This window comes from Centrocercus urophasianus, unplaced genomic scaffold (assembly GCF_019232065.1).
Source record: "Centrocercus urophasianus isolate 14NV4802_14NV808 unplaced genomic scaffold, USGS_Curo_1.0 seq_20, whole genome shotgun sequence".
In the NCBI taxonomy this organism is placed as follows: domain Eukaryota; kingdom Metazoa; phylum Chordata; class Aves; order Galliformes; family Phasianidae; genus Centrocercus; species Centrocercus urophasianus.
The window spans coordinates 9,211,553-9,236,989 of NW_024884756.1; the positions used below are offsets into that span (position 1 = coordinate 9,211,553).

General features: G+C 41.3%; 1 protein-coding gene across 2 annotated transcripts in view; it reads left to right on the top strand.

The window, feature by feature from the left end:
• The first annotated feature begins 5,671 nt into the window (after positions 1-5,671).
• The window catches only part of SLC39A10 (solute carrier family 39 member 10), a 44,689-nt gene continuing 24,923 nt past the window's right edge, over positions 5,672-25,437 (top strand). Inside the window, exon 1 of one of the 2 annotated variants that reach the window (XM_042822574.1) lies at positions 5,672-5,693. The gene's annotated coding sequence lies outside the window, so the exon portion shown is untranslated. Of the gene's footprint in view, positions 5,694-14,564; positions 14,659-25,437 lie in introns of those variants that run through there. The other variant, XM_042822572.1, reaches the window with a different exon arrangement.

The window sequence follows — 25,437 nt, forward strand, 5'->3', positions numbered from 1 at the left end:
AAAGCAGCATTCTCACATGTTTCTTGTGAAATAATTCAGAAAAAAATAAGTCACTTTTGGAATTTTTTTTAACACTGCAGTTTTAAATTTGCAAAGTCTCTCAGTAAGTAGCTTACATTTGAATATATGAATAAATGTTCTGAGTAAGAAAAGAGAAGAAAATACTACTGTTAATTTTAGTCCATGTGCAACAATTGAGAGTAATCTTAAACCAACCAGTAACTTCCACAACAGACATCCCTCTCTGGAAGAAGCATGGTAATCAATACAGATTGTGTATGTAACACATATATCTTCAGATTTCTACCAGGTAACAAAAATAAATGTTAGTCTCTCAATTTGTTGATCATTTAAGCCAGCTATAATGCTCCAACGTTTTGATGAAAAAATAATCATTTGAGAAGTGTCAATCAAAGAAGACTGGGTGTATTAACAGCTGAATGCTGCATACCTAATAGGGCTGACTGATCTCTGTGAACACGTCTTCTTATGCGTCAGCTAGAAAGCCGTCTTCCTAGAAAGCCATCCTCAGGGCACAGATAGTTTTCTATTTCGGCTGAGCTGCCTTAATCAGTTCAGAGATGGAAGCTCACCAGATTACAGTATTTTATTTCCTTAATTACAAGATGTGTGCTCCATTCTTCTCCCGCTAGACCATTCACCCTTGATTCCAGCTCTGTATTAAATGTTTTTAGATATGGGGTTATTTAGGTATTAGTGAAGTAGAATCCATTTTGACTGTGAGCAATTAAGAGAAGGCGTGCATCTGATCCCTGGAAAGGAGGTACACTAGTTTCTGAGCTAATGCTCATTAGACATTCTTGTAAGGCTGCAGACGTTGGTGGAGTAATGATGGCTTAGCTTTGCAAAAGGTATTTGTCCAGACTAATAGCTCTTCCTGGCAGAATCAGAATTATTATAACCTGCTCTACAGCTGTTAAATGTAGAATTACAATAGTTAGACCCAGTTCCTTTTTTCCCACACAAATTCTAGTCAGGAGAGTTGTGAGAGCATCAGGTTTTGTTTATTATTCAACATCATATATGGATGAACTGTAGCAAAGTGGCATTAGACTTTGGTTCACGGTTCCAGAGAAGTCCCTGAATAGGGCAATCCATAAAAGGCTGGTTTGGACTTATAGAAATGGCCACGATCTCACTTCTCATGTTGCACAACTTGATTTAAAATACATCTTAAAGATTCCTGTAAACACTTGCAAAGGTCAGACTAAAATGACACAGTCGTTCAAACGAGAAGCAGCTTCTGCAGCGTGTGGCTTTATGTCCATGGCCGCGTCTCAGGAATTCCATGAAACTAGTATCGATGGTTTCTGATGGATGTGTTGAAATATTGCCTCCAGCAAGAAAGCTGAATAGCTGAAAAACTGAGTAGTTACCTGTATCATAGTCTGAAGGGTTCATCATGCAACGCTCCTCCCTCCCCTCAGGAGAAAGGTGAGGGGGAAAAGGAAGAGGGGAAAAAAAATTTTTTTAAAATCAATTGAGATAGGAGAAGCTAATTTATTAAAAGGAATGTGAGATAATGCAAAATAATTAACAGTAGTACATCAAAACAAACCAAAAATAAAATGAGAAGAGAGAAAGGGTCAGTGTGTTAGTCCAAGTCTTTATTGGCAGGCCCTCCGTGGCTCATCGCCTGAAAAAGACAGAAGAGCTCTTCCCCCCTTACCCAGAATCAGAAATCACATGGAGGCTCCTGGAAAATGCAGTACATCCCAGTATATCTTCCTCTTGGCGAGTCAGAACTCATGCGAAGCTGCTAGAGAAACCAGGAAGTAGCTCTGCAGTGCACTGTGCCTCTGCACCCAAACAGCCTGTCATGATGTCATGATACTGAATACTGATAAAACCAGGATGTGCTTGATTTTCAGTCTTAAGAATGAGGAGAATAATGTGATTGGCTAATCAGTGTTGTATTTAGTGTTGCAAAAGTGCACAAAAGTAGTGCTGCCATCCCTGTCAGCACTCTCTGATGAAAGATCAAAGAACTCACTGCTAGTTTAGGCTTTGTGCTCAGGAAGAAAACACCGAGTTTCTAACTGGTGTTATGTTTTGTAAAATAAAGTGCCATTTATGTAATAGGCATTTCCAGTTCCGGGACTAAGGTGCTGGAGCTGAAATTACCTGTATTGTGAGCTGCTCTGAGTATAGATTTTGTTTGTTTGTTTGTTTGTTTTCCCCTGTAGATCTAGAACCAGGAGATTTTAGTGGATTTAAAATTAACGAAGTTATTAACATAAACACAGAGTAATAGTAAGAAAATTCTCCAAACTTTGAAAAAATGCAAGTGCACGTGCTTTTAGACATACCATAACATACCCCTGTATTGCTACTTGGTTCCGTTGTGCCTTAAGCTGGCAGGCAGCTCAGCACCATGCAGCCATTTTCTTACTCCCCTCTCAGTGGGAAGAGGGAGAGAATCGGGGAAAAAAAGTAAAACTTGTATTAAGCTGTTTTTATTTCATCTCACAGGAGTGTAAGTGCTGCTTGGCAACTCAAACAACAGTGGCCATTAGTAAAAATAATTCTATCTCACCTGAAACTCAGAAAGGTTCGTATTATTTATTTTCTTTTATGTATTGTTTTACTTCTAGTGGTAGTTTGCCTAAGAGTTTTACTTCAAAATTTCAGGGGAAGATGCCTGTTTAACATATTTGCAGACAGTAGACAAATATATATGACTCCATTTGGCTCCTCCATTTGTGACGATATGGATGACAACAGTTTCATTCACTTGATACCCTGCTGGTTCCCAGATTGACTGTTTCCTATAGCTGGTCTACAGGAGTGCACCCTAACGTAAAGGAAAGTAAATTTTTCTACAAAGTGGTCAAACAAGAAGAACTTGCTACAAAGTGTAACTTTTTAATAACACCCTCTAAGCACAAAAATGAAGGTAAAGCAAAGAAGCAATGTGTTTTAAAGGCAGACAGTACATCATTTCTGCAGCATCTATAGCACATACTTTTCTGCAGCTTCTGACAGCTGAAAGCACTGAAACACGTTGCTTACAATGAAAGAGATAATTCAAAGAAGTAAAAGCTAAAACAATTTTCTTGAGAGTGTAAGATGGTAAAGAGACTTGCAAGGATCTCTATGAGAAAAAAAGCAGGCCATGGCAATTAAGTGACGGCTGTCCACTACTGCTTCATCATAGATGAGTTGTCTTTTTGTTGTTTGTTTTACATTTTTCTCATCCATTTTGTTTTTAATACTTTATTGAATCTGCAGAACTTGAAAACTGAAGTTTGCAATTTAGCCCAGGTATTATGGAAGCGAGCATATTTTTAGTAGATTTGAGATCAGCCATTTGAACGCTGCTTTTTTCAAAGAGCCACAAAGTAAACAGGTACTTCTCAGCACAGTGAAGAGATCCGAAAGTCTCAAATAGAAAGAACCAGTGCAATCATGGTTCAGAATGATTTCAGTATGAAGTATTTAATTAAAAAAAAAAAAAAAAAAAAAACAACAACAAAAACAAGCAGACATTATATTGTTACACTGCAGCATACTTGACAGAATTCAGGATTTTCTTCTAATGTATGCAGTGTACTTAAAGAATGGACATGGCTTTCAAAATGCCTGGCTTTTTGCCACTATCAGTCTCCAGAAGTGGCAGAATCTGGACAAAACAGGAATGCTTGGCAGTGTCCCTACACCCTCATACTACTTTCATGTCTCTGCATTCCACTGCCAAGGCTCTTTGCCACATTCACTATATAGTCACCATATTTTTCAGTAATGATTGTGACATGCAAAGGATATGACTCATCAATACCCTAGAGCCTGTGCCTCACTCCTGACATATTTGTGTTTCCACTGATTTCAAGGGGCTCCTAAGCATCTGAGTCAAGGCAAATCCTTGCCTGTATAAGCGTGGGAACATTATTTAAACTCGTGAATTGGAGCCTGACAAAGTTTCAGTACTGTGTTCCTCTATAAACTTGTTTTATCATCATTTTCAGTTAACAGTGAAAACCAGCCCTCCTTTAGGCTCAGTAGGTGACCATGGGAGATTATTGCCTTAGGGTAATGGAAACCAAGTAATCTTTCTTCCACATTCTCTTGGAACTTTACCAACCAGCAGCACAATGGGGGGTGGAGGGAGGAAAGTCACATCCCATTGTCTGAACCGGACTTGCTGTCCCCTATTGAACATTAGTGTACATTTTTCTAAGGGCTTAGAGATTTATCGGATGGAAAGCTGCTTTCTGCCAAAAAAGTTCTTAATGTATGCACAGTAAAGAAAATTCTATCATTTACGTGTGATTCTCTGGTATTTAAGCACATCTGTAATCATTCGTACCTTGTAGTCTGTGGATGCTTTGCAGTAGCTAAAATTAATTTGTATTACATTTTAGCTTAAAACATTTCAGCAAAGTAGTCTGGCTTTGGATATCTCAAAGCGATGCCTTTTAAAACCCTTTTTAAAGGCATAAAACCAGTGTTGAAATAAGTTCTCTAAAACAGCTCTAGCAGTCAGCTTTTTTTTTTTTTTTTTTTTTTTTTTGAGGGAGTTTGCTGGTATCTGGTTTTGCTTCTTCAAGGATATGACACAGTGAAACAAAAGGAAAACATTTTTTGTTTCCTTTCTGAACTTACATTAACAACCCGCTTTCTTCCGAAAACAGACGAGAGTTTCAGGACCACGTAAATATTATTACTAAGCTTTAAATGCCCTGAAAACAATGTCAGGATAAAGCAAACGGTCCACAGAGCAGATGCTATGCTTATTAGCAGCACCATGACAGTGTGTATCACTGTGTCAGCACCAAATAGGAAACCCTTCTCAAACCATCTCTTCCTGGGTAATGCTGAAGGAAAACTGTTTTAAACTCATTGGTATCTCAGGAGCAGAACGCATACATATTCCATGTCCCTTGCCTCCCCAGACAGGCAGTCTCTGGTCAGTCACTTTGGAGGCCTGTGCTGAGGAGAGCCAGTGAGTTGTGGGGACAGAGCTTCAGCTTTGAATCTGAGCTCTTATCAACAGTTTTTCTTACAGATTCCTCTGTGAGATCTATAGCATTAGCAGCAGTGGACTGTTGTGAACACGTCCCTGTCTAGTGAACATCTCTGTCGACGAGATTATGTTAGCATAAAGAATGATTCTGTTTTGCCTCAGGAGTTCATTGACTTTTGAGATGAATGCTGTTCCTGTGCTGTTACACAGTGTGACTCAAATGGTGTTTCAAAAGGAAAAGATGCACTGCTTTTTATACACCCCACTCTCTCCTGCAAAAATCGGTTTTCTCTACTTCAAGTTTCAGATTGCACTGAAAACTCTCAGCAACACCCTCTGAAAAAGCAGCGCTCTGCTGCTTCTCTGTTGGCAGTATTTGGCCCTTTTGCACTGCACACGCCTCAGTACTCAACAGCCCCAAGTTCTGTGAAGTGATCTGAAGCGTCCTCCTGTGAAAACAGCAGCTCTGGTTTTAGTACGACAGCACTGTGATAATATTGGTTTTACTAGCTCAAAGTTCAATTTCTGTGTAATAATAAATAAAAAAGCCCTGCTCGTACAACTCTTTAAAAAGAAAACTGCAGAGATAGCAGCTTTTCACACTGAGGGAAGTGATTATAGGCCGTGCAAGTGAGGAAGACGAGAAAGAGGGAAATGACAAGAATCAGACACTGCTGCCCTGCACGATGAATTTGGCACTCAGCACTGTGTAAGTGGATGATCTGCTCCTTAGAGGGAGGGGGCACATGACTGGCAGTTCTTTTTCTGATTCACTGCTTTTTAGAGGTTGCAATAACCAACACTACTTTCTTCTAATTAGCGGTACCTGTGATATCGTTGTCTATTTTGCTGGGACAAACGTTAATATGCCTTCATTTTAGGGTAGGGAGGGTAAGTTACATTAAAACATGAGCCCTCTCAGAATGACAGCATGGAATTCCAGTCTGCCTATGCTATGAATTTGACGGTCTGTATATAGATAACGTTATCCTGGAATTGCACTGTCCAGATTGGTACTTCTGGTCATTTGAGCTAAGTTTCAGATAAGCTTGTCAGCAGGCTTTAGGATGGGTATTTCCTAGAATCTGGCTTCTGCTTCACATGGGAATTTGGCAATTAATCAGCCCCAACCAGGTATGCCTGATTTAGTGGTCGGCAACCCTGACTCTGTGACTCTATGATTCTATGACCTGAGCAACCCTGAGCAGTCTGTTTTGAAGTAACAGGCTTGCCTAAAATATTCCTAGCTTCTTTGCAAAGTATTACTTAGTATTGAGTTTATTTTAGCTTCTCTTTGGTTTTAAGGAACAGTGTCTTGGAGTTCCTTCATTATGTTATCTGCCAAAGGATGCTACGTTGTGCTTCAAAAAATACCTCTCAGTTTTTTAGTGAATTGGAAATTAGGTAGATTAAGGCCTTGCAAACTTCAAATTTTATTTGCAGTTAATCCGTCAGATTTGTTTCTCATTTAGCCTTTAATTAATAGAAAAATAATTCTGAAAATTTTAATGAAAATACACTATTACAGAGTAGTAGAGACTCTACTTTATAACTGCTCATTGTAAAGAACATCTTTTGTCTGTTTACCATTTAGTTTTAAGTGTCCTTTTCCAGCTGCTTTACCAAATAGAGGCATGAATTCAGTCTTGTATGTTTTTCTTGGGAAAGTATACAATTATTTCATTAGCTGTACCACAGTGGCACACTTCTTGTTGTGTATATAGGAATGAATTTTCAGTTATTAAGGGGAAGGTAAGTGATAAATGAAGAAAAGGTTATCTGGGAGAGGTAGCAAACGTAAATATTGTGAATGAAATCAAGTATTTTCAAGCATAACTTGTTTTTTTTTCAGTTTCAGTGCAGTCAAAATCGGTATCAAGCTTGCTTGAGGCTTTTTTCTTCCCTTGAGTTTGACAGTCCATTTGTTATCTTTGTAATTAATGCTATTTCAACCCAGCCATTATTTTTGTTCCAGTTGGTTACTGGCATTCCCACTCACAAGTCTCCTCAGAGCTCTCATGATGCTCTCACACCTGCCAAATGCATCATCTGACATGTCAGCAAAGACGCATGACATTGTCCCCTCTTCTGCAAGCAGGCTGTCTAGTCCCACGCTCATTTGAGGATGTGGTTTAAACCTCTCTTCCTTGTCCAACAGAAAACAGGATACATTCATCACTATTACTTTGTCTTGCTGCTATAGCTCAGTCTTACTGCAGTTCTGTTTTATGTAAGTCATCAAGTGAGGCTGTGAAGCCATACAGCTAAAAAATAGCAATGGAGCGTGGCCTCCCTCTTGCTCTGCCTCTCTTCTCAGCTTTAAGCTGTGTGTATTCACATGAACCTTCCTCCCCATGGTATTTCAGTGATATTCACCTCAGACTTTCACGTCTTGTCATTTGAGCCATGTTCTGTGCTTCATCATTATTGTACACTTCGCAAAGATGCAATTAGCAGAGTGGTGTGCTTAGGCTGCTACTGTACAGGTTGTATAATTAGAAGGATGGAAAGAGATAATCACAAATAAGTGAAACGTTTACCTGTGTTCTAGGCTTGCAAAAACAAAACAAAACAAACTCCAAAGGGAGTAATCTCCAGAAAGAGATCCTTCCCCAGTGGCAGTCAGCCAGTTAGCACTTGACTAGGGTGCTAACTTAAGTAGGGTCTAGGAGAGGTGCAGCCAGGCTCCACCCCTCCTTGTCACACAGCTGAACTGCCTTCACCTGTGCTCCCATACCTGACTCAGTCCTTGCCTCAGGTGATCAATCAGGTGATCAAAAATGTGACTCAACAGTTCCCAAACAGTTGTCTATCTCAGCAGAAGTTTACTTTCTTCTCTATAGCTGTTCAAGCTTGAAGTCACACTCTTACTTGTGTCATTAAAACTGTAATTACAATCCAATTGCGCAATTGGGCAGCAATGTGCTAAATAAAGCTACAACACCTAGTAGTGCTGTGAAATGCTTATAGTGAAAGATCTGGAAATTGAGGTGTTTCCTAATGTAATTCATAATCCTCCTGGTACCCCTTTATCTTTAGAAATTGGGGGCTTTAACATGCTTTTCTATTGCAGAATATGAGTGAAACAAATTTTAAAATAACAATAAAAAAGTAGAGGGAGGGAGAACACAACAACAGCAACTTCAGTAGATACCAGCATTTCAAAGAGAGGTGGTGTACTTTCAAAGTTGCTAGGACCTTGAAGGCCAGCATCCATCTTCTCCCTTCATTATTATATATAGCATCAGCAGGCATGGAAGGATCAACACAGCAAAGCTTAAGCTCACTCTTTTATGAGTTAGTTGCGCTCCCTAAGCAGAAGGACAGTTAGCAATAACTTTGAGTTTGAGAGTCTTCCTGCTGGTTTTACATTTTCCTACTGGTACAGTTAACTTAAAAACAAACAGGCCTAAGAAATATTCCATTCATAATTTGTTTTATTTCTACAAACAGTATCTGTGGTGCTTCTTTTCTCTCAGAGTTCATGTTCTTGTTATCTCTGTGGATGTCCCTTTGATGCTTAAGTTCTATGATAAAGAAGGCATGAGGCATCAACAACATCCTCTGCTGTCCATTCAAGCTTATGTTACTGAAGCATATCCATAGTAGATTTTAGTAATGCCCCTTCCACTGTTGAAATTGCATAGTCCCTCCTCAGGCATTCAAAACAGGTAGAACAGAAACTTAAGGATATCCTGGCATTCCAGTTCCACCTGTTGATGTTGAAGGAATTGCATTCATTTAAAATTTGTCATTTCCACTTCCACGTGTAACAGAAGTGCCAGAAATGGGGAACTCCACACCAGTTGCTGACTAAAATCTAGCTGCACTTTTATGGCTCATTAGATCTTGGTTATAAGTAAATACTGCTAATCATTAAAGTGGAGGTTAAAAATTGGCAGGGACTGACATAAAGGACACTGACTTTCATTTTCTTACTTCAGTCTGTTCGCTGATCCTTTCAAATAATGTCGAGGAGAGTAGTGTTTGTCGCTCCCATTCTATTTGAGAAGAGGGTGTAAAATTCCTGAACTTGTAAAGAGATTACATTAAAGTCAATATTTCCTTTTCAGCAAGGTGGGTCAGTTCTGGAATCAATCCAGTTTTCTTTTATAAATACAAGCCTTTAGAGGAATTTTCAGTCCACTCCACCTAGCCAGCTAACAGAGTTTGTTAAATGTTTTGAACCCTGCACGGCTCCGGCAGAGAATATCCTATATTTATTGATACAGAGGCTTTTTGTGGTTGGGAACATGAGCTCTTTGTGCTCAGCAGTCTCACACTAGTCATGTGCTAAAGGAAGCAGCTGACCACAGTGCCTTTTCATTTCATTATGCCTTTTTACTATCTTGTCCTAAAAAAGTTTTCCAACGTTATCAGATAGGTCAATCCCAAACCTATGTTCTACTTACTTGTTATAAGAATGGAAAGGCTGAAGAATAACTGGTGCAACGAAGCACTATGAACTGTATGTCTGACAAATCATACAATACAGCAGATGGTCTGGGTCATATCCTCATATTCTTTGTTATGAAGACAGACTCTAAAAGTGACTCTGTGTCTGAAACTAGTGCTACAGAAAAAAATACCACAGAGAACAGGTGTCTTCAAAAGTCAGGAAGGAAAGAGAAAAGTAAACAAACATTCTGGGGAGGAAGAAGGTTGTGACACATTGTCCTTACTTTTAGTATCTTCCATTTTGAATCTTCTCCCATCCCTGCTACAGCAAACCTGCTGAGTCTCTGATCCAGGGAAGGGCTTTGAGCTGCTTTAGATAAGCAAGTCTAGCAAGTGGTGCTAAAAGAAATAACAACACAGTAAAGTCACAGTCATTTAGACAAAGTTTTCCCAGAAAAAGTCTTGCTGTGGATAAGTGAAACTAGCATTTGCTAGCTTTGCAAAATGAACGGAATAGCTACAAGTCAAACTGGCTTCTGTCCAACTGCAGAAAAAAGTCTGTGTGAGGAACAAATACTTCAGTTGTTGCTGCAGCATCACACACCCTTTCACTTATGTCCTTTGATGTTTGTGTAACCGTAAGTCTACAGCCAACAAAAAAGGTTTTAATATTTTTTCACTAAAAATGCCAGTGCATGTTAAAAACAAAAACAGACAAGAAAAGAAAACACAAACACAAAGCCAAACCCTTTCCCGCAGTAGTCTAGTAAGTTCTGAAACAAACTTCCTTTTAATCTATTTCTTGTTTTGGCATGCTTAAAAAAAAAAAAAAATCACAAGCTTCTGTTTAAATGTGTTTCCCGTCAATATTTACACTAGTGCCATATTTAAAATTACACACAGCAAGTCACTGACACTAATACTTCTGCTTCAAAACCTACACGTGCCTATACACGTATATATGCTGTCCTGTATATATGCTGCCCTTATGGGGGAGTATATGCATGTTGTTGTATGGGAAGAAGGGTAAAGATTTGTTCTTTTAAGAACAACAACACAGTTCAAATATATTTTCCCTTTTTGTCCCATCTTACAAGTAAAGAAACTTTCAAATGGTCCTTTTTGGTTGGTGCAAAACTAACCAGACTTACTTTAAATTATCATCGGAATTTCTACCAGTAATACCAATCAGAATTTAATAAACAAATCTACCAAAGAAAAGCTTAAGCAAGATCACCCAGTTCAGCAGGAATATGGAGAAAAAAAAACCATATAGTCTCTAGTACAACTGCCATTTTGATATACTGCCTTGAAATAAATAAACTTGGCCTTTAAATTCAACGCAAGCAAGCCAAGTCATCCTGAGGCACTGAAATCCCCTGGAGGACATCTCTGCCTGTTTCCAAGCGTGAGCTTTAATCTTACAGTCACTACTTACTTGTGGTGATATTTAAGCTCATCCACATGCTTAAATACCTTCACTTATGTCCTTGCAGAGTTTTTTTTATGTGTCAGTACCTAATCTCATTGTCCTCTGGGAATGAGTACTTACCAGACTGCTATACTGAATACTGAAAGTTCAGTAAAATTAACTACACATGGTTATATGGTACACTGGTAAATTCAAAGCAGAGGAGACAAATCTCAACATTTTGATATCCACATTAAGAAATTATGTAACAAGGAAAGAAAATGTCTTCTATATGATTCCATGATACTTCTTTTCAGCAGTTCTTGTCAGCATACTTCTGAGTAAAGCCTCCTGTAGTAAAGCTCTTTCATTACAAATAAATTTGGTAAAACTTATCTGCTTGACTAGCAGGCCTTGCCCTGTTAGCCATTCTCTGTCTCCTCAAGGTTAGTTCTGCCCACTTGCTATCTCCAAGAAAGTCTCTGACAAGCTGAACAGGTAACAGTCAAATAAGAAATACCATTTCTGACTTTGATTCAGGCTCTTAAAATAAGTGAAAAGCAAGAACAAAAGCTGTAACAGTTAAAGAACAGGAAAGGAAACAAAGTAAAGCACAAAACCAGGTATGCTGGCACTCAAATTTGCCCTGAATTCTGATGAAATCGTTGGCCAAGGTTACAGATGTTTGTGAATGAAGGAGCAATTTGATTCTTCGAGCCATCATCTGCTGTTTATCTTGCTCCACAGCTTCTGCTCTAAACAGTTTTTCCTGTATTCCCACAATCATCCTGGCTGCTTCTTTAGACATCAGTATTTCAAATGTAATAAAAGATGAATTTGCCAGGGACTTTTGCTTTAAGGGCACAAAACTTAGTTTTGGGAACAAGTCATGACAATGGACGATGTGTCAACATCTTCAACTACAAGCTTTCCAAGCAAACTTCTCTTGGTTAAGACTTTTTTTTCGTTATTATCGTTCCTAATCCTGAGTGGATACTTCCCCAAGGGCTCTTCCTTTAGCTTACATTCAGAAACAAAAAATAAGAACAGAAGCCTTGTGCAGAATGTGTAACTGGACATAAGAATGTAAGTGGAAGCAAAACATAAATCTGCCTTTTAAATTAGCAGTGAATAAAACCTTTCTCGTAAACAAGCAACTTATATGTACGCATAGATAAGTCTCCTTATTTAAGTTTTCTATTCCCCACATGTAGTTGGGTTTTAGAAAGGGAGAACAGGAAATCAGTGTATGAGATCTCTCAAATTCCATCCAACCTTGCTTTTCTCTTTAGGCCTGGATCTTGTATTCGAAACATAATTCTACATCTTTTCTCTTGCTTTACTGTCATTTGTGGCAACACAACTAGCTGACCTAAACCCAGATCTGATGGCCAAGTGTTCTGTGGAACATAGGAAAGGGGAAGAGGGCAAAGCACACTTCTGAAACTGGAGATGGGTGTCCAGACAGGGCCTCATTCTGAGAGGAGCCCTACTAGAAGCCCTAGTCTGCTTTTGCAGCATTGTACCACAAACACACATCCACATCACTTAGCAGAATACATTCCCATCCTGCAACCCAATGTACAAGCATGTACTGTTCAGTTGTACTCAAAAAGTGCCCAGTGAGAAAAGGGGAGGTGGAGGGGAGGAGGGAAAGTGAGTTCTTTTATGAAATCATGGTAACATATCACTCTGTTTATAAAACCTGAAGAATCGGTCTAGATCTGCTGTGTGCATTTGTGTTGTACCAAGCGCTCCCGCAGAGCTGGCTTCCCAGCTTTGTTTTACAAGCTTCCCTGCAGCACAGAAAGTTGTTTCACGTGCTTTACAGGGAAATGTACTTCTCATAGCGATGCGTGATTTAAGTTTTTGTTCTTGGTTTGTGAAACTGAGCTGTAGAAACTTGTACTTCCCTGCTCACAGCAGGGGAGTTGGAACTAGACGATCTTAAAGGTACCCCCCAAACTAAGCCATTCTGATTCCTTCGAGTATCTATGCACAAGCAGCTTGTGTACTAAAATATGCAATTAACACTACAGAGAAGTAACCTCACAGCATGGGACGATGTACTTTAGGGTAGATGTCTAATGATCAATGTCAGAATCAGGTCTGTACTGTATTTGCTACACCAAATAGCTGAGAGAAAGAGCCTGCTTTGAGGCAGAAATTATTCCAACTACCATAAAACAATCTGGGGCAGGTATAGGCCCTCCAAATCACTTTAGCAGCCCCCAAACCTTGACCTAAACAACGGCTCTCAGATTATAAGGAATATTCATAGAGAAGCCATCTTATCTGGAAAATCTTGCTGTTGGTGGTTTTGCTGTTGTTGTGTTTTGTTTTTCTCCATGACTTCAGTTTTCTGGTTATGTGATTTTTTTGGGAGACACGGAGATACCAACTTTCTTTCATGTTACGTGCACGTTGTATTTTTGGTATTTAAGACTGTCTTTGGATTCCAGAGATATGTTGCCGAGCCAAAATTTACTTCAGAAGGCTATTGCAGTGAGATAAGCCTTGGGCTGAGGTAGGACTGCAAGTAGGAGTGGCTCTGGTTCTGCCAGGCCGGACCTAGGGCAGTACAGATGTGCCAGCCAGCTCCGCAGAGGAACATGCTTGGAAAGCGGGAGGTGGATTATTTCAGCTCCATAAAAGGAGAGTCTGTGAGAAACATGTGTGCCTCTTGCACCAAAAAGAGGGGAGGTCTGAAGCCTGCTAGGGTAGCATCATTTGGTTTTGGAGAAAAAAGTCATGCAAATTTCTCAGAAATAAAAAGGAAATGTCTTAAATCGTATGTGACGTGTTCAACTGCACGTCAGCCTTTGAGTAGGCTTTCTATACATTGCCATTACAAAGTAAACCAGTTTGTTTAAGCAGTATTTGAGGTGAAGTTGCTGTATGTTCTGGGTCTTACAGCATAAACCAAAATGTCTAATGAGCCGCGGCGCTGTTCCGGTAAAGGGTTTAATCTACATAAGGTATTACGTATGTTTGTTGAGCCCTACGGCTGCTACGACTTTGTTGAGGAATCAAATATATTGTGATCATGGGCCGCATCTCCATCTCGAGTAGGGGACACGCTTATCACGCAGATAGCAGCTTTGTTTCACGAGTAAGCCTGACGGACTCGCTGGGTTCCGTCAGCCAGGACAGCGCGAGTCTTTCCTGGCGCGATCCCGGGGTGACGGCCGAGCCGCGCTCCCCGAACACCGCCGACACTCCGCTCGGCTGCCGCTGAATAAACGCCCGGCCCCGGCACACACTCAAGCCGCAGGCCGCGCGGCCACGGCAGCACGCAGGCCGCCGGCAGCCGGGCGGGGGCTCTCGGCTGGGTACGCGCCCCGGGCCCGGCTTCACTAAGCTGCCGCGCAGGGGAGATACGAGGTTGCCGGTCGGGGCTAGTCCGGGCGATCCACCCGTGGCTCCGCGATAGCCGGTATCGCCCGGCGAGCTCCTTTCGGAGCGAGCGGCACAGCGCAGCCCGAACCCGGGGCTGCGTGAGGCTCGGTTCCCGTATCTGCGCTCCACGCCGCCGCCCGGCCCCGCTCGCTTGAGTGATGAGCGCAAGGCGCCGCAGGGAGGGGAGGGGAAGCGCTACGCCATTTTCGTAGCCGGTGGAGTAGGGGAGGGGGAAGCGAGGCGCGGGGGAAGAGGAGGAAATGGCTCCGCATTGGGCCGGGCGGGCTGCGGGGACGCGATCCGCACGGTGCGTAGGGGTGAGCGGGGCGAGCGCGCCGGGGGTTGGCGTAGCGGTGGTTGGCGAATAGCGTAGCGGCGGCGGCGGCAGGAGCTGCAGGAGGAGGAGGAGGCGCCGCGGCGGTTTGGTACCGAGCGGAGAGGGAGATGCACACGGCACTCGAGTGAGGTAGCTATAAAACCCCATTTGTTTACATTCCCTCCCCCACAAGCGGCCGGCGCGGCGGTGCGGGTGGCGGCCGGCTTGGGCCGGCTGCAGGGGGGGGCCCGGGGTTGCGGACGAGGAGCGGGAGCCGGCGGGCACTAGCAGACGTCTCCTTCCCCGTGATGCGGAGCAGCGGGCGGGGGGCACGGCGGCGCGGCCGCCTCGTGACGTGGCGGTGCCGGACCCGCCGGGTGGGCGAGGGGCCGGGGGCGGCGGGGGCAGCCGTGCTCCGAGGCGGCGGAGTGCGAGCCGGTCCTCCGCCCGCTTTCCCCGTCCTCCCGGGGCGGCCACGCGGCAGGTAAAGCCGTCCGCCCGCGGCGGGGGCGCAGAACGCGGCGGTTCCAGGCCGCTGCGGGGGGCGCCGTAGGGCCCGCAGCGGCCGGCCAGGCCCGCCGCCCCGGGAGGCGGTGCGGCTTTTCCTTCTCGGTGTCGCCGCTTCCCTCGCCCTCCTTCTGAGCGTAAACGCGGGCTGGGAGCGCCCCGTCCCCCGGAGCCGTCCGCCCGCGGCCACGTGGAGCCCCGCGGCCGGCTGCGAGGTGCTGCTCTCTACGAGATAGGGGCTCGGGCGGCGAGGCGTGAGAGCGGGCTGCGGCCCGCGGGGCTCGGCGGTGGGCCGTGGTGGGTGGGGGCGGTGAGCGAGGCGGGCGGTTATGTCCTCCTGGGCTTGAAGTTCGCCTTAGCGTGGGCAGAAACTGCAGTCAGGCTGTGTAACTTGTATGCAACCCCAAACAATCAAGGTAAGCCGAGGGGAGTCAGGAGGTGCTGTCGTTGGCTGGAGTCTAATGTGCACGGAAATGAGGAGCTTCCTGTGCTCTCACCTGTGCTTAACCTGCGTCGGTGGGTGCTGAATGTGGAGCCTTTGGAATAAAGCTGTTCCAAGAAGTCTTCCGTTATCTTTCGTCTTTTTTGTTTTGTGTAATGTCTGTAACTGCTCATTCTTAATCCCGTGTTTCTGATGTGTAAGCACTTGGATTTATGAATTACAACCAATTCTTGAGCTGAAAATAATTGTTCTCTTGCACTAACTGTACATCTATATGTAACAGTCAGTAATTGTGGGTTTTTGTTTTTTTTTTTTTAATATGTCACATCATAGTACTCGGAGAGCCTGCGGTAGATGAAGGCTGGTACAGCTCTGAGAACTGCACAGAGCAAGGCCTGGCTTTTGGAAGTGTGGAAGTGATTGTCCCATTAACAGCAGTGGTTCGTGGGAGTGTGTTCTGGTGTTCTTCTGCATAGTAGTAATGCATACAATGGTATTCAAATGAAAAGCACGAAAAATGGGTCCTGAGAGATTCGAAGGAAAATAAAAGAGCACACACTTGGATTTTACTTGAGAATGAACTTTCCATTGGATGTGTAGAATAGGAATTCCCTGTAGACTGGTGAGATGTGCTGCTCTAATTCCAAATCAGATGTTAGGTTTTACTGACCGTTAGTTCATAGGCTGATACTCTCGTGGCTATAGAAGAAAACTGCTTGCTAAAGATCTGTGGTTCCTGATACTTTTCGAAAATGTGTGATGTGAATTTTCCTGATTAGGTTTTTGTTTTAAAGTAAATGTTTCAATTGTTGCCTCGTAGCACTTCTTAAACTGCTTCCAACACCTTCATATTTGGAAGGAAAGAAGCATGCAGCCATGCGGTGTATTTAGAGAATAGGGCCTGTGTACAGACCATGAATAAGTTGTGTACGTTCACGTGTGTGTAAGTGAAATAAGTGGCAATTCCTTGTGGACATTGCACTAGTGTCTACTAAAGGTGCAGGTTGAAGAGATGGACGCAGTTTCCTGTCTGGAATAGGCAATGAGAAAGGAGATTCTGCCTGCATAACTTTCTCCACAACAGGGAAGTTGTTTAAATGAATGTGCCTTGGTTTTGTGTAGAATTTTTGTGCTTTTCAGTCTGTCTTAAGAAACAGATGCATCCCTCGGACAGTGTATCCACACGTTAATGTAAAATGAACTGCAAAAACTAGTGCAAATATATTCACAAGCTGAGCTATTGCATGTTTGTTTCTCCCATTACAAAGAAAAAAAATTACACTGAATCATGGTGACTGGGGAGTGTTCTGGAACCTTTGCTTCCCATTAAAAAAAGCACAAATCCCTGCAGTGATAATCTTTGTCTCCTCCAGTGGCTGGTCATGATCTGATTTGAAACTTAAGCGTTACGTGATGTCACAATATGCATCTTCTAAAGTGACACTGAGGAGAGGCAGCAGGATATTGATTGCATATGGTACTTGGGTTTTACACATTAATAAATCATTTCCTTTGAATATTCAATAGGAAACCTTGGTAAGATACGAGCTTTGTGTAGTTGGATTTGGGCAAAATGAAATTTGTGTTCGCACATGGGAAAGTTAGTACTTTACAACCTGGCATAGATTTCTTTTGTGGTCTTCACTAAGTACATCAAGCAACTGTTATAAAGTTATTTATATTCATAAGAGATCATCTGCGAAACAGTAGTTGGTCCAAGTAGGAAGGAACTTTGAGGTGGTGCACAGATCACATGATATTAAGCTTGGGTGTATGTACAGACCTAGAGGAAGCATGCTTGGGCCTGTTTATTTTTGCTATTCTGTTTTAATGGCGTTTGATCATGATTTTTGTCTTCTGTAGCGAGTTTGGTCTCATCTTCGCCACAGTTTTTACAGAAACAGAAGTTAACTTGAATATACGATGGGCATTTGATAATTTTTCTAAAGCCATATTATCTTTTTTTCATCAAGTGGAATTACCAAATTAGAATTACACAAGCCACTTAAAATCTGAGCTCAATAGAAGTTTTTCCTGTAAGCTAAGGTTTAGTTCTTAAATGTGGTGAAAGGTCCTGGTAACTTAACAGACTGCAGTGTGGAATAAGGGCATGAGCAACAAGATGATATTAGAAAAGAAATCTTACTGCCGCTTTCTTCCCAGTTTGTCAATCAGCTGTCAGAACGCTGGCTGTTATGCTTCAGGATTGTCAAATGAATGTCAAATTCTGACTTGCTTCTTAGCACACCTAGAAATGTCATCAGAAGTTTCAAAGAAGAAAAGCTAGATTATGGTTCTGTTGTCTTTGTGAAAGTATGCTTTTCATAGAGTTGAGATTTAGGTGCAGAGGGAGTTCTGACTATACTAAGAATTGAAGAATTCATGCCTTTGAGGAATCAATTTCTGTTCTAATTTAAAGAACAGTATAATTTCCTCTTGTTCTGTGAGAGTCCAACTTAAAGAGCGAATATTTGTAATATAATTTGATTATTTGTGAAGTATTTCTCTTTAGACTGCTGAAGTTATCTTAATTGAGAACCAGAGATTTTATCTTGCTGATTAGGGCTTGGTGATGTGGATAGATTTGAGATTGTTTTTAGTTCATTCTTAAATTGCAACTGAGATATTTAATTAAATGTGAGTAATAACATGTGGTAAAGTAGTGTGTATAAATTAGGTGAAGCTAATAAAAAAGAACACATTTTAAGCTTCCAAAACTGATCAAAATATTGAAAAGTGTTCTGTTAGCATTGTAATCTCCTAGGTGAGAGAAGGGTGCACTCATCTTTCGTCCAGCTGTTCAGAATGTTCCATGTGATGCTGCATCGTTACCGTCTCTCCAAGGGTTGTTTTGTTTGTTTTTTTGATGTAACATAAATGTAAGGAGTAAAAAAGAAAGGAAAAAAACGTGTTTTAAGTCACTTAGGTTTTTTGTTACCTCTTATGCCTGTCTAGTCCCTGTACAGATGTTAATGTCCCCAAGCAGGAAGCCAGCGTGAAAGATAGCAGAGATCATGGTTTCCTAATGCTTGTTTCAAAAGCATAAAAATACGGGATGTTGAAGTTAGATGTGGGACGTTGTGCCCATGCTGGGCAACGTGCTTTATTAGACTAGAAATGTTTTCATCTTTTGGGTGTTGCATTGTGGTGCCTCATCTGTGACTTTGTACTTTCTGACTTGCCTCTTATTGCAGAGAAGGAATGACTCAGCTGCCTTTTCTGTCTCAGCTGCTGCTGACCTATGAGCTTCATTCTTACCTTACTACCACATTTTCTATAGCTTGCTGATTACAAAAACAGTATGCTGAGAGCGAAGATAGTCTGCTCATTAAACTAATGGAAAATCAGACTGCTGTAGAAACTGATACGTCATTTTTACTGGGTAGTCTGTTGGAGAACCTGCATGTAAGAAACAGTGAGATTTCTTTTCTAATATCATCTTGTTGCTCATGCCCTTATTCCATACTGCAGTTTGTTAAGTTACCAGGACCTTTCATCACGTTTAAGGACCAAACCTTAGCTTACAGGAAAGCTTCTATTGAGCTCAGGTTTTAATAAAATCACCAAGGTTAGAAGAGATCTCCAAGATCATCCAGTTCAGCTGTCCACCTACCACCAATATTTCTTACTAAATCATGTTCCCTTAGTCTACGTGTTTCTTGAACATCTTCGAGGACGGTGACTCCACCACTTCCCAAGACAGCCCATTACAGTGCCTGGCAGTTCATTCGGAGAAGACATTTTTCCTAACTTGCAGCCTGAATCTCCCCTGGCACAACTGGAGGCCATTTCCTTTAGACGTATCAATAATCACACGAGAGGAGAGGCTGACTCCCCCCTCAGCCCAGCCTCCTTTCAGGCAGTTGTAGAGAGCTATAAGGTCGCCTTGAGTTTCCTCTTCTCCATACTGAGCAATCCCATTTCTCAAGTAGCAGGTTTAAAGTGTGTACAATTTGGGGACATTAACTAGAAATAAGTGAGAAGAGCATTAAGTTCTCAAGAGGTAGGAAGTATAGAAAGTTGAAGTCGTCATGCATTTGTTTCAGTGCTTGAGTGACAAGATGTAATTTAGTAGTCATTGGTATTAGGTAGCTAAATCAATGTTGAATTGAGATGATAATAATGGAAGTAATTGAATAACGGTGTTCATGTCTGAAAGTCATACATCAAACGAAGTTCTGGAAGAGTATTCACATGGTTAGACTTTTTGTAAGATATGTATGATGTAAGATAAAAACTGATGTAAGATATGATGTAAGATATGATGAAGTATGATGTAAGATAAAAACTCTTCGGAGTGAGTATGTGCAGAGGAGGTTGTGTGCAAAAGTGCGGGATTTGCATGAAGTTACAAATGTATTCCAGTAGAGGTCTTGTTCACCAAATTCTGGCTCGGTGTTTCTGCTGGTTGTTTACTTGATGAAGTTCCCAGTCACATCTCTAAGTAAATAGCACAATAAGAAAACTTTTGTTACTGATAGATGCCCCTACAATTTACATGTTAAGATCCATGTCTCAAGGTGAGTTGATTTTTACTGCACTCATAAAATGATCTCTGTACATTTTTATTGCATGTGCATTTTTATTACTGCAGTGCAGTGATTATTAATGGATGAAAAAAAAAAAAGTTTTTAATGCTGGGAGATAACTGGAAATGATAATTGATTTACAGCTGATGATAGGATATCTGTATTTAGTTCCTCTTCTAACTGAGCTGGTTGCTAATAGAATACAGCCATACATTGTTTGGAGCATCAAAGCAAAACAAAGGAAAATATGCATAATCTTCTTTAAAATAGTCCCTCATAGATGTTACCAATGTGATTCGGAATGCTGGTTTTAGCCTGTGTAGTGCAATAACAGTAGTAATACCACGGCCAAGGGGAACAGCGGGTGGGTATGTGTCTTATGGCTAATCACAGAATCATCACAGAATCACCCGGATTGGAAGGGACCTCAAGGATCATGTAGTTCCAACCCCCCTGCCAAGCAGGGCCACCAAACATACACATTCAGATCAGGTTGCCCAGGACCCCATCCAACCTGGCCTTGAACACGTCCAAGGACGGGGCATCCACAACCTCCCTGGGCAGCCCGTTCCAGGGCCTAACCACTCTCCTTGTAAAGAACTTCCCCCTAACATCCAACCTAAATCTTCCCTCCCTCCAGAGGGAAACCAAGTCTTACTGTGCCACCACGTGCACTTCTTCATTCGTACCAGGTACGGCACAGGGCAGAAGAGCTTCGTTACTGATAAGTGGAATGTTGTACTCTGTTTTAAAGGTGACTGTGCTGCTTCTCAAAGCTCTACGTAACTTATGTAATGCGTTCTTATAAAGGAAGGCCTCTCTTTTCATCAGACTCCACTGCATTGATAATTGCTCTCAGTCTGTGAAATGTAAGCCATATCATTTTGGCCATGTTTTTTGCTAGAATTGTTGCAGAGCATTCACAGGAGCGTTTATTTGTGGCCTGAGTATCTGTCCATAGAAAACACTATTTCAGCCTGGAAGTACATTTCCAAATTGTACTAGCTTACATTAAAACATAATGAATTATGAGTCATGTTTTATTATGATATGACTTATGCAGTTACTCGACTGCAGTCCTGATAATATTGTATCTTTGCCTCACTACATTTCAGTGCTAAAAATAAAAGTATTCCCTTTTATGTAATACTTGATGTTATGCATAAACGGGCTCGAGTTCCAGTTCTTCCTGTTCTGAACTGTGCATGAGGCAGTTGTCTGGCAGAGGTGTACTGCCAGCGCTTGAATGGTTCAGTTTTAAACACTTTTTGAAAGCAGTGTGCCTAAGTGGCCAAGAAGGCTGTTGGCTTCTTGGCTTGTAGCAGGAGTGGTGTGGTGTGCGGGACAAGGGAAGTCATCCTGCCCCTGTACTCGGCATTGGTGAGGACGCACTTCAAGGACTGTGTTCAGTTTTGGGCACCTCAGTACAGAAAGGACATTGAGGTGCTGGAGCAGGTCCAAAGAAATGGAACGAGGCTTGTGAAGAGCTTGGACAATGTGGCCTACGAGGAGAGACTGGGGAAAAGGAGGCTGAGGGGAGACCTTATTGCTCTCTTCCAATATCTGAAAGGTGCTTACAGCGAGAGCGGCATTGCTCTCTTCTCACTGGTGACAGGATGAGGGGAAATGGCCTCGAGTTGCACCAGGGTAAGTTTAGGTTGGGTATCAGGGAAAGCTTCTTTACAGAAAGGTGGTTAAGCGCTGGAATAGGCCCTCCAAGAAGGTGGTTGAGTCGCCATCCCTGGGTGTGTTTAAAAAACATTTGGATGTGGTACTCAGAGACATGATTTAGCAGAGGGTTGTTAGAGTTGGGGTAGTATGGCTAGGTCATGGTTGCACTAGATGATCTTTAAGGTCTTTTCCAACCTGAGCAATTCCATGATTCTATGACACCATTTATTTCCGCTAATTTCAGTAAATACACATTAGTTACAGTAGGTAGTATGTACAGCGTGTAGCGTATTGGTCTAATGTGCCCATACCTAATTTCTTAATACTTCATAAGATATTCTGAACTATTCTATTTGCATGTTATCGAAGAACAGCTTTTATTGATTCATATGGTAAAACTTCTTTTTTTCTTTTTTTTTCCCCAAAGTTGTCTTTGAACTACAGGTAATGTGCAGTGTATGTTTGCACACCTTACTCCGCAAGATGTGGAGTCCCTACAGAAGTTCATTCTTAATGTTTTAGGGCAAAAATTCTCCTGCTAACTTTTTCTAGTCACGTAAGTTCTGCAACAGTGAGAGGAACGTGGGAGGTTTATGCTGACTCTTGGAAAAATGGAGCAGGATGATACTTTATTGAGAATGCAACAATTGTACCAAATTATTATTACTTCTATTTGGTTTGTATCAGACTCTGTGGATCAAATTAGTTGCGGTAAATCACTGTCTTTGTAGAGAACACTTGGTCTGCTCCTGTTCCCCATAGAAAGTGCTCAGTTGCCTGCACTAAACATCTGTATTAGTCTAATGAAGGAGTGTATCGTGGTACTTTTTAGCCTTTGATGCATGAGAGTACATTCATAGACTAAAAGTTCTATAATTTAAGCTAAAACTCCATTTTAAAATGTATGGATTTAATATTTAAATGTTTTTTGTTGTTGTTAATTAGACAATTGACAAAATGATGTTTTGGAAGAAGACAATGTACTGCTTCTTTAAGTGAATGAAATTGAAAAATACAAATTATCACCTTGGGGAAAATTTAGCTTCTACAAATTTATTTTCTAGAACTTACTCTCTTGCTGCTTCTTGATGGCTAACTATGGATTTGGAGTCTGAACGTGAAAGGCAAAGGATTAATCACATTTTAGAAACATGGTATTTTCTTCAAACAGAAGCTATGAAGAAAATAAAAACTTTTCAGGCAAATGCTTGCCTGTATCTTAACAAATATTATGTAGTAGTTCCGAGCAGTGACTGACGAACAGTGAAATGCTGTACCTCAGATGCTCTGTTGCTTTTGTTTTGTTTTCACTTTTCTTGATCATAAACAAAGCTTGATCCTTAGTGTTGTTACCTCACAGTCCTATTACTGGTAACACACATGTCAAGAGTCACAAATATGTTATAAAAGTTAAAAGCTGGGTACGAACAAGTATGTGTAGCTTAATCAGAAACTGATAAATAGTGAATTTAGCAAATCAGATATGGAATGTGTGTGTGTGGGGTGGTGGTATTTCAGCCTTTTCAGAGCATCAGGTTATGAGATTTTCTTGTTTACTGGAGCTGTGCTGTAGCTGCAGCTAGTTTTGGATGGTGTCAGTGCCAAGTAGGTAACATACCTACTGAAGTATTTCAGTTTTATAACCTGGCAGCTTGATAGAAGATGGCATATTATTCCCATGACTAAGTGCCATAATAACTTCAATGAGTAAACTGTTGTGCCTCTGGAAACGTAAAAAAACAAAGCCTCAGACTCCTTACCGGGTCACATTACCATTTGGTACCTTCAGCTGTGGTTAACCATAGAATCAAACATTTGACTCTTTTTGGGATTAAGTGGTCAGATTGTTTATGTTTAATAAATTCTTGAACTGAGCTACTTTGAACGTTACAAGTCAAATAAATTTGTAGGTGTGAATGGACTTAATATTGCAGAAAAGTTGTCCAACCTTGGTCTTATATGGTATGTTGGATAGCTTTAGCGTATCCATGGAATCCGCCTGTTGCAGAAACTCATCTTTATGTTCTGTGATTGTTAAGTATTTCTGAGGTGGAACTTGTGGAATGATGGTCATGACCCATTAATACCCCTGGAATTTAGAGGCGGAGCCAGTCTGCTTTTCAGCTGCTTTTAACTAATCAGTGAAAAGAGCATAAAGCATCTTTCTCAGAGAAATCAGATAACATGCAGTTCCAGTGGTAAGCTGCCAAACCGTTCCTGCTACTCCAGAAGTGGAAAAACAAAGCTTTTTTTGTACTACTCTGTGTAGAATGTCTTTTTGTAGTTCGGATTGTCTTTTCTTCCAGAATCCTAGATTTGTTTCAAGATAAACTTATAATTCTTTGTGTTAAATGTTAGAGACAGCAAATAGCCCTTTAGTGTTGTTGTTGTTCTCTTGCTTTTTACACATTGTAAAAAAAATACCAAAACAGTATCTTCTGGTTTCAGCTTGTGGGGAGGACGTATCAAAGCACTGATAGAATGTGGTATTTATTTTCCACAGCTTTGAGAAGTAATGGAATCACGTAAACTGAAGAAAGCTGCCAATAGTAGTTTGAAAAATGAAACGAAGATGGAAGATCTAAGTGAAGTAGAAGTCAGAAATGTCCTGATGATCCCATTGAGAAGGGTGGTAACTTCGATAGCACGGAATCAAATCAGCAGTTAGTGCAGAAAAATCTGTATAAATTAAAATGGGGAAAGCACAGTGATGCTTAAGGATGTGAATAGCATCCACATTTCAGGTACTGGAAGGAGAGTGTACAGAGTGAAAACAAAAGCTAGAAACTGCTATTAGGTCAAGTTGGAATGCTACACAGCGTGTTCTAGGCTAGGTGCATCTGGCTGCGGTGCAGTTCTTGTAAAACTGATTGCAGCCTTACTCTTCGCAGTGTTTCTCTTTGCTCATCTGCATTGCTGTTTGGCTGTATGTGCACTTATGAGATGATAGACATGGGGAAGTGCATACAGACAGCAGCTTTTAAGTTTTTGTACTTTGCTTTATTGAAAATTATTTAACTGAGAAGACAGTTCTACTGGCACTTCAGATCAAGTCCATAAGGATTCTGCTTTCTTTGTCCTTTTCTGTCTCTAATGTTGTAGTATGAATAATAATGGCATTAAGTACAGTGCTTTTGTTCAGTCACCTGGAAGCTGTGCACCTGCAAAGTTGTTTCAATAACTTGATAAGCAAATACCATAGTTCATTGTTTTTAGTGATTTTTTTAGTTTTTAAGCTAATGGTTGTTTTTATATGCTCGAGCGTTGTCATCACACAGTCCTGTAATAGGTAGCCCTGCAGAGTTTTAGCAATAGTCTTGGCTCAAATAAGTGAGTGCTAGGCATCATGATTTCTGTTGAAGTCTACTTGGAATGAGATAGAAATGGCACATTCAGATTCAGCTGGCTAATCATTGGGCCGATCTTCCTGTTGAAATATGTACAGCTATTTTTTGACGCAGATCAGGCAAGTTAAATGTTATTTTTCAGTCTGCTGAGATGTCTTTATGAAGATTTATTTGCTTTAGAATTGTAGAAATGATCATTAAGCACCTTCAGCTGGCAGAGCACTTATGAGGGAAGCGTGCCTCGGTCCTGTTTTTCAATGGCTTTTGTGGTTGGTGTCTGTTAATAACTATTTTTGGAAAAGTGAGAGAAGCTATCAGCTAATAGTAGACGTGTTGAATTCTTGCTTTGATTGGAGCTGCAATGGATTGTTTTAATTGTGATCATGTAGCAATTAAAAGCTTACCAAAGGCATGCCTTTATTCTTTTTGATGT